This window comes from Ascaphus truei, chromosome 4 (genome assembly GCF_040206685.1).
Source record: "Ascaphus truei isolate aAscTru1 chromosome 4, aAscTru1.hap1, whole genome shotgun sequence".
NCBI classification, from domain to species: domain Eukaryota; kingdom Metazoa; phylum Chordata; class Amphibia; order Anura; family Ascaphidae; genus Ascaphus; species Ascaphus truei.
This window is the reverse complement of record NC_134486.1, coordinates 362,707,705-362,719,848: the sequence shown is the minus strand read 5'-3', so window position 1 is coordinate 362,719,848 and position 12,144 is coordinate 362,707,705. Positions and strand designations below refer to the sequence as shown.

General features: G+C 42.4%; 1 protein-coding gene across 8 annotated transcripts in view; it reads left to right on the top strand.

Moving 5' to 3' along the window:
* ASAP2 (ArfGAP with SH3 domain, ankyrin repeat and PH domain 2) overlaps window positions 1–12,144 on the top strand; it is a 199,894-nt gene that overhangs the window by 60,249 nt on the left and 127,501 nt on the right. The gene's annotated exons all lie outside the window — the stretch shown is intronic.

The window sequence follows — 12,144 nt, the reverse complement described above, 5'->3', positions numbered from 1 at the left end:
GAAATGGTACCAGACAGGGATGTCCGCTCTCCCCCCTACTTTTTGCATTATCAATTGAGCCCCTGGCGGCTCGAACTAGAGAAGACGTCACTATCCAAGGTATACAGATAGGCGAGACAAACTGTAAAATCTCCCTCTTCGCAGATGATATAATCTGTCCCTAGCCAATCCACTGATATCCCTTCCAAACCTACAAGCCCAACTAGACTAATTCGGACAAGTTTCGGGTACAAAATCAATAACGACAAGTCGGAGGCACTAAATCTAACAGTAACCCGCCCCGGAACTAAATTTACTGCAGGCAAATTTTAAACTATAAATGGAGCCAGAAAAGATCAAATATTTGGGGATATATATAACACACAAGTACAAGTCATTGTACCCAAAATAAGCTTCCCTCCCCTCTTTGAAAAAAATACTTACAGATTTGAATGATTTCCAAATATCCTGGATCGGGAGAATAGCAACGATCAAAATGAATATACTGGCCTAGACTTTTTATTTCTTTTCTTTTTTAAGGATAGTCATCTCTCTCTAACTTTGTCAGTGGTGCCAACGTGTACCAAGACCGCCGAGGTCAATCGCAGCCCCTCCCAACAATCTGTCTACCCGATCCGCAATGTGCCGAACTCAAGCACCCGAGAGACAACAAACTGTTCGGTTCATGCGGTCATGGCAACAGATTGCCATATCTACCTTCTTTCTTGGTATCTACCACCACTTCTTGGTACCTACCACCACAATCTTTCTTGGTATCTGAGCATCCTGAGTCCCCTCTGTGGCTGGAGGACTATTCCCCTGGCTGCTAGAGCAATCGGTCTCCCCCAGCCTGGCCATTTTTTCCCTGACACTCCCAATATCTTCACTCAATATGGCAAATCTATTTTAGGTGGGTCGGCTCAGAAATGGCTTGCCTCTTTCCTCTTGCCTCCGCTTCCCCTTCTAACTGTTACCCAGCTACCTACCTGCTCCTCATAGCTACATTGGATCTATGAGGAGGTAGGTCCAGCTAACTTCCTGCTCTGTGTTTTAAGAAAGGTCCTAAAGGTGGAGAGAGTGGGTGCTAGTCGGATATTGAGAGGAAGGGCATTGTGGAGATCTAGGTGCAAGAGGCCTTTATATACAAAAGGAGTAGAAAAAAGACACCCTGGAGTAGAAGGCAAGTTTTGGGCTGGTGTATAGTGAGACATTAGGGCTGAGTTATAAAGCAGTGCAGAAGAGTATTTAGCCTCAGAAAGGCAGAGAATTTTGTGTGTAATACGGGATTGAATAGGAAGCCAGGAGAGACGCTGAGACAGAAAGAGTAAAGTGATTCTAGCAGCAGGATAGATTGAAGGGAGACCGGAAGGCCGGACAGTAGAAGGTTACAATAGTCGAGACGGGAGAGAGTGAGGACCTGCATCAGAGTTTTAGTAGTAGAGCGACCAGGAAAGGGCAAATCTTTGTAATGTTAGAGGAACAAATTACAGGTTTTAGCTGCATTGTGAATGTGACGGAGAAATAAAATGTGACACATAGGCAGCGTGATTGTGACACTGGTTGTATAATAGTCATGCCAACAGTATATTACCCAAACGCAAGGCTCTGAATAAATGAAGAGTTCGCATATTGCAGGTAAGAGACAAAAGTATATTGTATTAAAAAAAGAAATGCAATGTTTCAGTCTCTATATTGGGACCTTCATCAGACAGGGACTTGGAAAAAACAATTTACTGCGCACCGAATTGCAACTACTTAAAACAATAAAAACTAATATAGTATTGTGCTAATATCAAACCAATAAAGAAGTGCACTTAAAGGTTTATGGGAACACAAACTTGTACTCCAAATAAGTGATAATGGGTGAAATATAAATTATAAAAACAAAATACAAAAACCAATATCATTCACGACGAGTCTGCAGCCTGTTAGAGTGGAAGGGCTCACATCACACAGGAGACATGTAAAAGAGAAAAAAAACAAAGCGCACGACTCTCGTAGTGTAAAAAAGTTATTATATTGTGACAATATTAAAGAGTAAATGATTGCACGTACAAGAAAACTTAGTCAAAAAAGCAGGGCATGTTTAGGGTACGTGTTACCACTCAGGAAGTAGATGACTTGCTTCGTGAGGATCCTTCAGCATACACTCATCCTGGTCCAGGCAGGAAACCTTAACCCCAGTTGCTGCTAGTATACCCAGTCACTATTTGTAGCAATGTCCGTTACATAGTACCCACAGAGCGCCGGGTCAATCACAGCCCCTCCCAACAATCTGTCTACCCGATCCGCAATGTGCCGATCCCAAGCACCCGGGAGACAACAAACTGTTCGGTTCATGCGGTCATGGCAACAGATTGCCATATCTACCTTCTTTCTTGGTACCTACCACCACAATCTTTCTTGGTATCTGAGCATCCTGAGTCCCCTCTGTGCTGGAGGAACTATTCCCCTGGCTGCTAGAGCATTCGGTCTCCCCCAGCCTGGCCATTTCTGCCCTGAAACTCCCAATATCTTCACCTCAATATGGCAAATTTATAACAGGGTTACAGATGAAGAAGCACTGGAGCAAGCTCTCCTACACCGATAGATCCACTGCAGCTGGGACCCGACTGGAAGCCGTAAACCTGCGCCCTTTTGTGATCGTTAATTGGGGCACTGACCGTCACTTCAGTTGGTCACGAGTCCACACCGTCAATTAGGTGAAAAGCGATGGAAATAGGGTCACGCAGGCAGCATGTGCGAGGGTCCAAAGCACGGTGATGATTGCAGGAGAGTGTCCAGTACAAACACACAATCCTATGCGTGTCGTAGCAAAGTACTTCGCCAGGAATGTTTAAATTAACTAGGCTAAAGGAATATATATCCTACAACCAGCTTCACAATTGGTAGAAGAAAAAAATCCAATTAGCCTATCATTGTTTAAGGCACGTAGCTGACACAGGTGCAGTCCTAACTAGCAAACATTTGCACAATACAAATTCCTATTTTATACATTCAAGAACAATCTTTATTATACATAAATGTTCAAAACAAATGGAAATTAAATAGCCTTAATATGAAGAACACTGCAATGAGAACGTCCACACCACACACCTTTTGTAATGCACTGTACAGTATACTCTGTGGGAGCTTTACAAATACATATTTACACACACGCACACACGTACACACGTACACACACACACACACACACACGTGTACACACACACACACGTACATGTACGTACATGTACGTACACACACACACACACACACACACACACACACACACACGTACATCACTTACATTCAAGGACCATTTAACACCTCAAGTCATAAAACGCATACTGCACAGGGAGGAGGGAAAGACTTCAATCACAGATCACTTTCCAGGATGCACTGTTTTAAAGTAAAAACCCTTTTTGGCTTCATTCATTGTAACATCGCCAGAAGAAGATATCAGTGTATCTCGAAAGCTCGCACAAATAAAAGCATTTCGTTTAGTCACAGAACGGTATCGTCTATTCGTTTTTGATTTTATATATCTTTCTCAAATGGAAATATTACTGTATGCTCATTTGCATGTCATAGACTGGTCTGCAACCCCGCCTTTCACCATTATCACCAGCGCACAGTGCTTCCACTGCAGCAAGGGAGTCTGGGAAATGACAAGCAAATGAGCACACACACACACACACACACACACACACACACACACACACACACACACACACACACACACACACACACACACACACACACACACACACACACACACACACACACACACACACACACACACACAGTTTGCTGAAAGCACTCAAACAGTTTAAACCTAAATAGAAGCTGGGTTCATACAGTATATAGTAGAGGTGCCCAGCTGGGTAGTATAAGCAATGAAAGTAGGCATAGGCACTTCTTACACTTAATTTAAAAAAAATATATATTTTTCTGACGTTTCGGTTCCCATCTGAACCTTTCTTAAGGATGTGAAAGCAACACAACACCAGTTATAAATCCTCTCCCAATGCTGCGAAAATATTCAAATTATGTGACGTCACGAATAAACGCGTCACACATTCTTGTTGGTAATGACAAGACGTAGTGTGTATATATAGCTACTTTCAGTATGTGTATGTATATATTTCTGAATCCAATTCTAAAAATAGTTGAAAAGGTCACATTGCTGTGACTGATAACTGTGTTGTTAAAAGAGAGACCCTTAAAAACAATAATCAGAAAACTTGCTCCTAAGTGAATCAATAGGGGGAGAGTATTGATATACTGCAGTGTCTTTAGATGTCAAGAGACTTTGATCCTTGTAGGGGTTTTAAAGAAACATAAATTGATGGACTGTGGCTAAATGTTTTATATGAGGATGTAACAGTTTGCACGTTCCAATCCTCGTTTATCACTCCCATCTATTGACATTTTTTGGTGTTAAATTAAGGACAAAGATGTATATTGAATGTCAAATGTATAAGGATATTTTGCTCTGATTATGTACCACATATATTAACGTTTATGGGATTTGGGTGTGTGATATATGAAGATATGGAATCCTTTAGAGTAGGGGTGCTCAACTCCAGTCCTCAAGACCCCTCTCCACCCAACAGGTCAGGTTTTCAGGATATCCTGTACTGAAGCAGGGATATCCTGAGAACCTGACCTGTTGGGGGGTGGGGTGGCTTGGGGACTCTAGAGCTGAGCACCCCTACTTTAGAGGAAACTTATGCCCGTGGTAGATCACGTTATAACCATTTTACGGGTTGTTTTTGACCACTTGCTATGTGTCTAAACGTCCAGGTCTGAGGTGGAACAAAAACAATCTTGGAAACTTGCATAACATTTATGAAACTTGATAGACCAGATTCCAAGTGGTACAGGTATGTAAGGGATTGGTAGAACAGCAAAGTCCCAAAATAAGCACCAGATTCCAAGTGGGGGCATTCACATAGCTTTGAAATGAATGCATCAATAATAATTGTTACCAACCCCGCCGTAGTGTGTGGGAAATAATTACCATTTGCAAGTGTGGATATTAGTAGATAGATCGCTGTTGCGTTTATTCTATCTATTCCCAAAAACTTCTTGCCATCTCAAACCGTGTGATGAACACTGTCATTTTAAGTTTCACAAAACACTCCTTGCTTGTAGAGGTAGCAAAATCACATGTCCTTCTTCATTTCTAGAAGTACTGTCCATGCTGACTTTTTCAAACACACTTATTTATGGTATTTGGAGATTACTGGAGATACTCTCCGTATATGCAAAGCACATATTCTCCCCACCTTCTAGTCAAATCTAAAAGCACATTCTAGAAACACACCTTCTGAATGAAGTATTGCAATAGCCTGGACTCGTACTACGCCTCGCACCCATGAATGCAAGCATTGCCCCTACCTGTCTCTGCAATGATAAAGAACACTTATGAGCAAATTCACATCTGAGATAGGTTCACAAATCATGTTACCCCATAATCGCACCACATACTGTGCTTTCACGGCAGAAAAGGATTCTGGGTAATGAGCTGCAAATGAACACTCAGTTTGTCACGTTTTGCTTCTTATCCACTTTAACATATATCCTCATCTTATGCTTGCTGTTTTTACACAGATTTTAAAACACAGCCTGGGTTAAAGAAGTACACGGCCAGTAAACCTTCTCACAGACAGCGGTGTCTGTAATTTTCCAATATAGCGCTTATTCTCCTACCATATGTTTTACACACTTACTTTATTTGTTTTCTAATGTCCATTTTGAAAACGGCGTAGATTGTAGGTGTTTGATATAAATATACATACGTACTAAATCGCAAGCTTTTTCTTCTCACTGTAAACCAATGGTTCTCAACCTTTTTTGATAAGGGGCACGGGAGACCAAAAAGCGCACCAGCACAAACGGAGCAGGAAGAAACCAGAAAAAAAAAATGATTAAAAGGGCACTTTAATGTGGCAAAAGACCCATCCAATGCATTTCGAACGTCGCAGCGTTCTTTTTCAAGGATAAAACACAATGTGATAACATCCATTATATACCCTCTTACCTGTGGGCCATTTCGCGCCAAAAATCAGAACCTGATGACGTCATAACAGAGCGACTCAGTGCTGATCTAAGGGCAAAAGGAAGTACCAAAGGCAGTGTGGCCATTTTGGATGTGGGCAAACATAGGAACACAATAACAAAGCTTTATTGACCATTCCAGCAGAACAAAATACATTGCTGCTAACTGGACAAGCATATTTAAACGAAATAAAGCTATATTAAACTAAACTAATGCTTAATAAAGGGTACTATTATATCAAGGAAAAACATGAACAAGGTGGATTAAAAAACTAGCTGTGTTGCAACTAAGTTATATACAAAAAAAAAAAAAAAGAGTTACAAATAAAAACCTCTAGACATGATTAAAAAAATGTGCAAGAAAAGTAAATTTAAAGACATATTACACATACATACTGCATAACACAGATTGTGTACCTAAATCATAGGAACCAGGGAAATACAACCATTATAAAATATGAAGTATTATCCACAAGATACATCAAAGAACAATTTAAGCTTACATATTAGCATAATATTTGCATGATAAGGCATAGGTTCAAAGGTTATAATGACAAGAATATAATGTCCAATATAATGACAATTGTCTTATTTAATCTGTATTACCAACTAATTACACCATAATACGTCTATCACAAAAATGTTTACAAAAAATGTGTTAGTTGCCAGTCAATGTTCAAGCCCATAGGGAAGCGCGTTTGGAGAGTGAAGATCCAATACGCCTCCCTACGGTCCAGAAGGTTGATATGATCACCTCCTCTAGATTTAGAAATAACTGAATCAATCCCCAAAAAGGAAAAATTATTAATTCCTCCCTGACCACATTCAGTGAAGTGTTTTGAGACTGGATGATTAGTGTCTCTCAATTTTATGAGCCTTAAATGCTCTAACATCCTGACCTTAAGGGCTCTAGTCGTCCTCCCCATATACCTCTTGCCACAACCACATGTTATTAGATAAATCACAAATTGACTTTTACAATTTATAAAACTGTTAATCTTAAATTCCTTATTTGGTAATATATTCACACCATGTGGCGGTGGCAAGGCAAACTGGAAAAAACTTTTGGCAGGCTTCATGTGTTTACATGCACTACAAGAGCCACATTTAAAGGAACCCCTAGTGATAAAGGTTTTTTTGAGACCAGAAGATTTGAGTTCACTTGGTGAAACATGAGATCCAATTGTTCTCGCTCTACGATATACAAAAGTAGGACCAGAATCCACATATTTTTTAAGGACAGGGTCCATGGATAAGACATTCCAATGTTTTGAAATTATAGAGTTTACTTTTCCACTTTGTTTACTAAATTGTGAAATAAAAAGAGGACATTTGTTTTTTAATTCTGTCAGTCCATGTGAGTCCTGTTTAATACCAATTGTCTTAACATTGTTAGCAAGGCGAGAATCTCCAATTGGATGTGTGGGCAACAATGATGCTCTCTCTGTATGTAATGCATTTTCAAATGCAATTGCTAAATGTGATTTGGGGGGTGAGTATTTGCATATTTTTCAGGGGAACCTGCCGATGAGACAGATGGTGAGTGGGTTGCACCACACACAACCTGTCTTCAGGAGGATAGTACCCATTATATGACACAATAGGTACTATATCAATTGTTAGTACCCTGGTACAGTGGTCTGGCTTATTATTATTTTGAGATATACCTGCATTTGAGCGCTTCAACTATTTTCCATATTGATAAGGGGCACCCCTGACGTTTTGTTTATATCTCGGGGCACCCTGCTGTTCAGACTTCACTTCACCCCTCCCCGTTTCCATGCCATACAATCGACATTATTTTCATATGTGCACACGCCCACCCTCTTCTTACACACTCCACATTCACATCATGCTCACCCTTTACTCAACATGCACACCACATTTATACCCGGTTTTCACACGGCACATTCATCCTCTTAATTCATAAACACTACCGTCTTCCCTTACTTACACCACACACCTTCCCTCACCCACAAAAAGCCCTAGCCTCCCCCCCCCCCCCCCACACGAAGCCATCACACTGTGCTCCCCACACACAGATCCCTCACTCCTTCCATCTTTCCTCCCACCATCCCACACATCTCAGCTGCTCAGCAGGTGTGGTCTGCGCAGTCTGGACATGGACAGGCTCCTCTCCTCTATGCCGGGCTGAGAGAGGAGAGGCGAGTCGCAGCCTCTATGTTTCCAGGCAGCGCGGGATGTGGTCGCTGAGCAGACAACTGAGTGTGTGTTTGTTTTTCCCAGGGCCGCTGCACCCTTGGCATAATGGTTAAGAAACACTGGTCTAGACGCACACTGCTAATCTCTCATTACCCACTGCTTGGGGCACGTGGTCTGCTTAGAGCTGTTATTCCGACCCATTTGTTAATATATATGTCTCTTCACTTTCAAACAGCAATGTTTACAAGCTCCTATTCGCCTAATCTTCAAGCCTCAAAACATTACATCTTCTGCACAGAAGCACAATAGAAAATGATTACACTATCCTGTCGCTAAACTCGCATGTACCTTTGCCAATGCACTGACCATTACTGCTGTCTGCCCTAAGGCCAAATCACTTTAAATCACAATCATTGCCCCCATTAAAATGCTTACTTTTGTGTTTGCTCTTATTACTGCACAGTATCAGCACTGGACGCTGGTTTTTACATCCTCAAGCATTGTGTCTACGGACCGCATCTAATGGGCTTAACAAAAAAAAATAGCTGGAATTGTTCATTTGTTTCAAATGACCCAAATCTCACATGCACATCATTCCTGGCCGTGCTGAATCGGAGCACAGTGATTAAGAGAGAGCCAGGAATCGTGCACAAACTCATCAACTTACTCTCACTCTGAGACTTAGACATTCTAGGGGCTACCGCCATTGTGTGGATATAGGACCAGTGCATAGATATAACTTCTGCCTCTCATGCCAGGTGCCTTCACAAATACTGTACTGTCAGGAGAGAGGCCTTGGAGTTGCTTCATCCTGCTGTAATATAACAATGGACAGTGGACTTCATAATGAGTTTGAATCAGTGCTTGTAATTTGATATTCACATCGTAAGCACAAATAAGTGAGTGGGTGCAACGCACTGATAAAGCTACTCCTTCTCTGGAGGCTCCGCGGTGTGTCTGAGGGCAAATCATTTCTTCTTCTTGTACCTCCGCTTACCCACCAGCAAGTGCACTATAATATTTCCGTTCCCTTTTCCTGCTACCTGCCAAGCCAACTGCAGTGCCAAAAATCCACCGGCTAAATGCATCTTTACTATTATTCTAGAACAGGACTGGCCAACGCCAGTCCTCAAGGGCCACCAACAGGTCAGGTTTTAAGGATATCCCTGAGTCGCCACAGGTGGTGTACTCTTCGACTGAAGCAGGGATAGCCTTAAAACAATGACCTGTTGGTGGCCCTTGAGGACTGGAGTTGACCAGTCCCAGAGCACTTAGGAAAATAAATTCTCTATGCACGAGTAACATATTAACAGTATACTATTATTATTATTATTATTATTACTTGTATACTAGTACATTTCTTTTTTTCAACAGATTTCATAATTGTACGTCCCAAGACTGTCGGTGTTTACTCCCATTGTTACTGCATCAGGCAGCGCTTGTTTCAACACGTCTTTGTGCGGATCAGAGTTTTAGGCGGGTGAGCCAGGGTGTGGAACTTTTTGATAGAGCAGCAAAACATATTTAAAGCAGCAGTCCGGTTTGATAGCTATTTTGTATTTTTGTGGTTTCGGGGGCGGGATTCCGTTTTTAACCCCTTGAGTATTGAGGGGTCCTGCCACCTCCCCCGCCAGGGCCCCATTTGGCAGGAACGATCCCGCGTTCGCCTCCTGCTTCGGTGAATGTGAATGAAAGGGTCAGCGCTGATCGCGAACGCCCGCTAGAAAATGAGCAAACCCCAATGGCGCACGGCTGAGGTTCCCCAGGGTTGCCACCCGTCACGACTTGGGTCTACAAGGCACTGATGGGGTTAATGTGTATGTTCTATAGGCAGTAACAGATTGTGTAAATCATATTTGGAATGGTTAAATAATATAATCCACATAGCATTGTGCATCTCCCTTCACATTCGTAGCATTTTGCATTAATCCTTTGCGTTTAGCTAAGGTGTAAGGCAGGGGTAAGCAAACTTTTTAAGTCGGGCCCCCCTTTTCATCCATGATATTAGTCGGGCCCCCCCCTGCCGGATGTAATCCAAATCACATGAAAAAAACAACTTTATTAATTGGTATACAATATAAATGTGAATAGAAATACGGAAATACACGTATACTGTACTAACATATTTAAAAAAAATAAAATAATCAGTGTAGTGGTATAAAAAGATAATACTGACTGCAATGTTTTTTACATTTCAACTCCTAATGCATCTCCTCTCTCTCCCCTATCATCTCCTCTCTCTCCCCCATCATCTCCTCTCTCTCCCCTATCATCTCCTCTCTCTCCCCCATCATCTTCTCTCTCTCCCCCATCATCTTCTCTCTCTCCCCCATCATCTTCTCTCTCTCCCCCATCATCTCCTCTCTCTTCCCCCATCATCATCTCCTCTCTCTTCCCCCATCATCATCTCTCTCCCCCCATCATCATCTCCTCTCTCTCCCCCCATCATCATCTCCTCTCTCTCCCCCCATCATCATCCCCTCTCTCCCCCCATCATCATCCCCTCTCTCTCCCCCCATCATCATCCCCTCTCTCTCCCCCCATCATCATCTCCTCTCTCTCCCCCCATCATCATCTCCTCTCTCTCCCCCCCCATATTCATCTCCTCTCTCTCCCCCCCATCATCATCTCTTCTCTCTCCCTCCCCCCCCCTGCACCTGGCTTCGGTGCAGTAGAACTGCGGGAGTGGAACAGGGCGGTGGCAGAAGAGGACAGAGGACCACCAGAGCCGGGCGGCAGAGGAGGAGGACGCAGGGGAGCAGCTTGCTGTAACAGTGGCAGAAAACCCGAAGTCAGTGAACACTTCCGGGTTGGACCGCGGGGACACGCTCCTCACCGGACGTATGGCGTTGCCGTCCAACTCCTCTCCTGCCCTGCTCTGCTGTGGCGTCCCTCCGTCCTCTTCTCCTGCTGCTGTCCTCCTCTGCCACCGCCCTGCTCTGCTTCCGCCGTCCTCTCCCGGTGCCTCATTAAAAAAAATCTTGAGGCTCCCCAGTTTTAGCACCCCTAGTGTAAGGTGTGTTATTGCCATGCCTAAGAATGGAGGATTCGTCAGAAATAGCATAAGGGAGGGTGTGTAGAATATTCAGAGACCCTGCTGGTCCCTTCAGCATTACAAAGCTCTTTAGGAAATTCTTAACCTGAAATTAGAAATGTCCTTCACTTTTAAACCATTTGCTGCCATAGGAGCCTACAAGAAAATAGAAAAGATGTGATTTCCATACAGAAAACAATCCATTTCCCTTCTTCTTTCTGACTGTACGGAGCCCCCCCCACCCCCCTCTAAAACACAATCTCAGTTTCTGTTGTTTGTATTTGTCACCTATAAATATAGCAAAGGCAATAAAATGATATTCATTTATGCAAAAATTGTCAGAAATATGTATATGCGGACTGACATGTTGAAGCAGCGCAAGTTGGCAAGTTAATCATATATAATATGGATGGGTGGAGATGGTTAAGACTCTGAAACCGCCACCGGCTTACTGCTTTTATTAACGTATGGTCCTGCTTTTCTATGGCGTGTCTTATAGTTGGAATTAAATAACTCGAAAAAAATAACGGCCATTATTTTGTTTGGGACATTTAAAAGTATTACTTCATACCACGATTTGGTGTATCAATGTATTTTCCCTCTTACGTGCAGTATTTCCTCCTCTAATGCAGTATACAGACAACGTTATTAATGTCATTGGCTTCTCTTGTAACTTCACCTTCAAGCCGGGAGTGTAACTTATTTCTGTCAATAATGAATAATGATTTTATTTTCCGAGCTCAATTCTAATCTCATCAAACCTAATCTTGTTATCCCTCATCTTTGTCTTTTTGTCCAACGATGACATCATAATTATTTTTGCAAGAACAAAGAAGCAAAGCAATGTGGATTAAGAATTTGCCGGTAGTCATAACGTTTATATCAAATGAGATTGGGTTAAGAGTGTAACCCTACCGTTAACA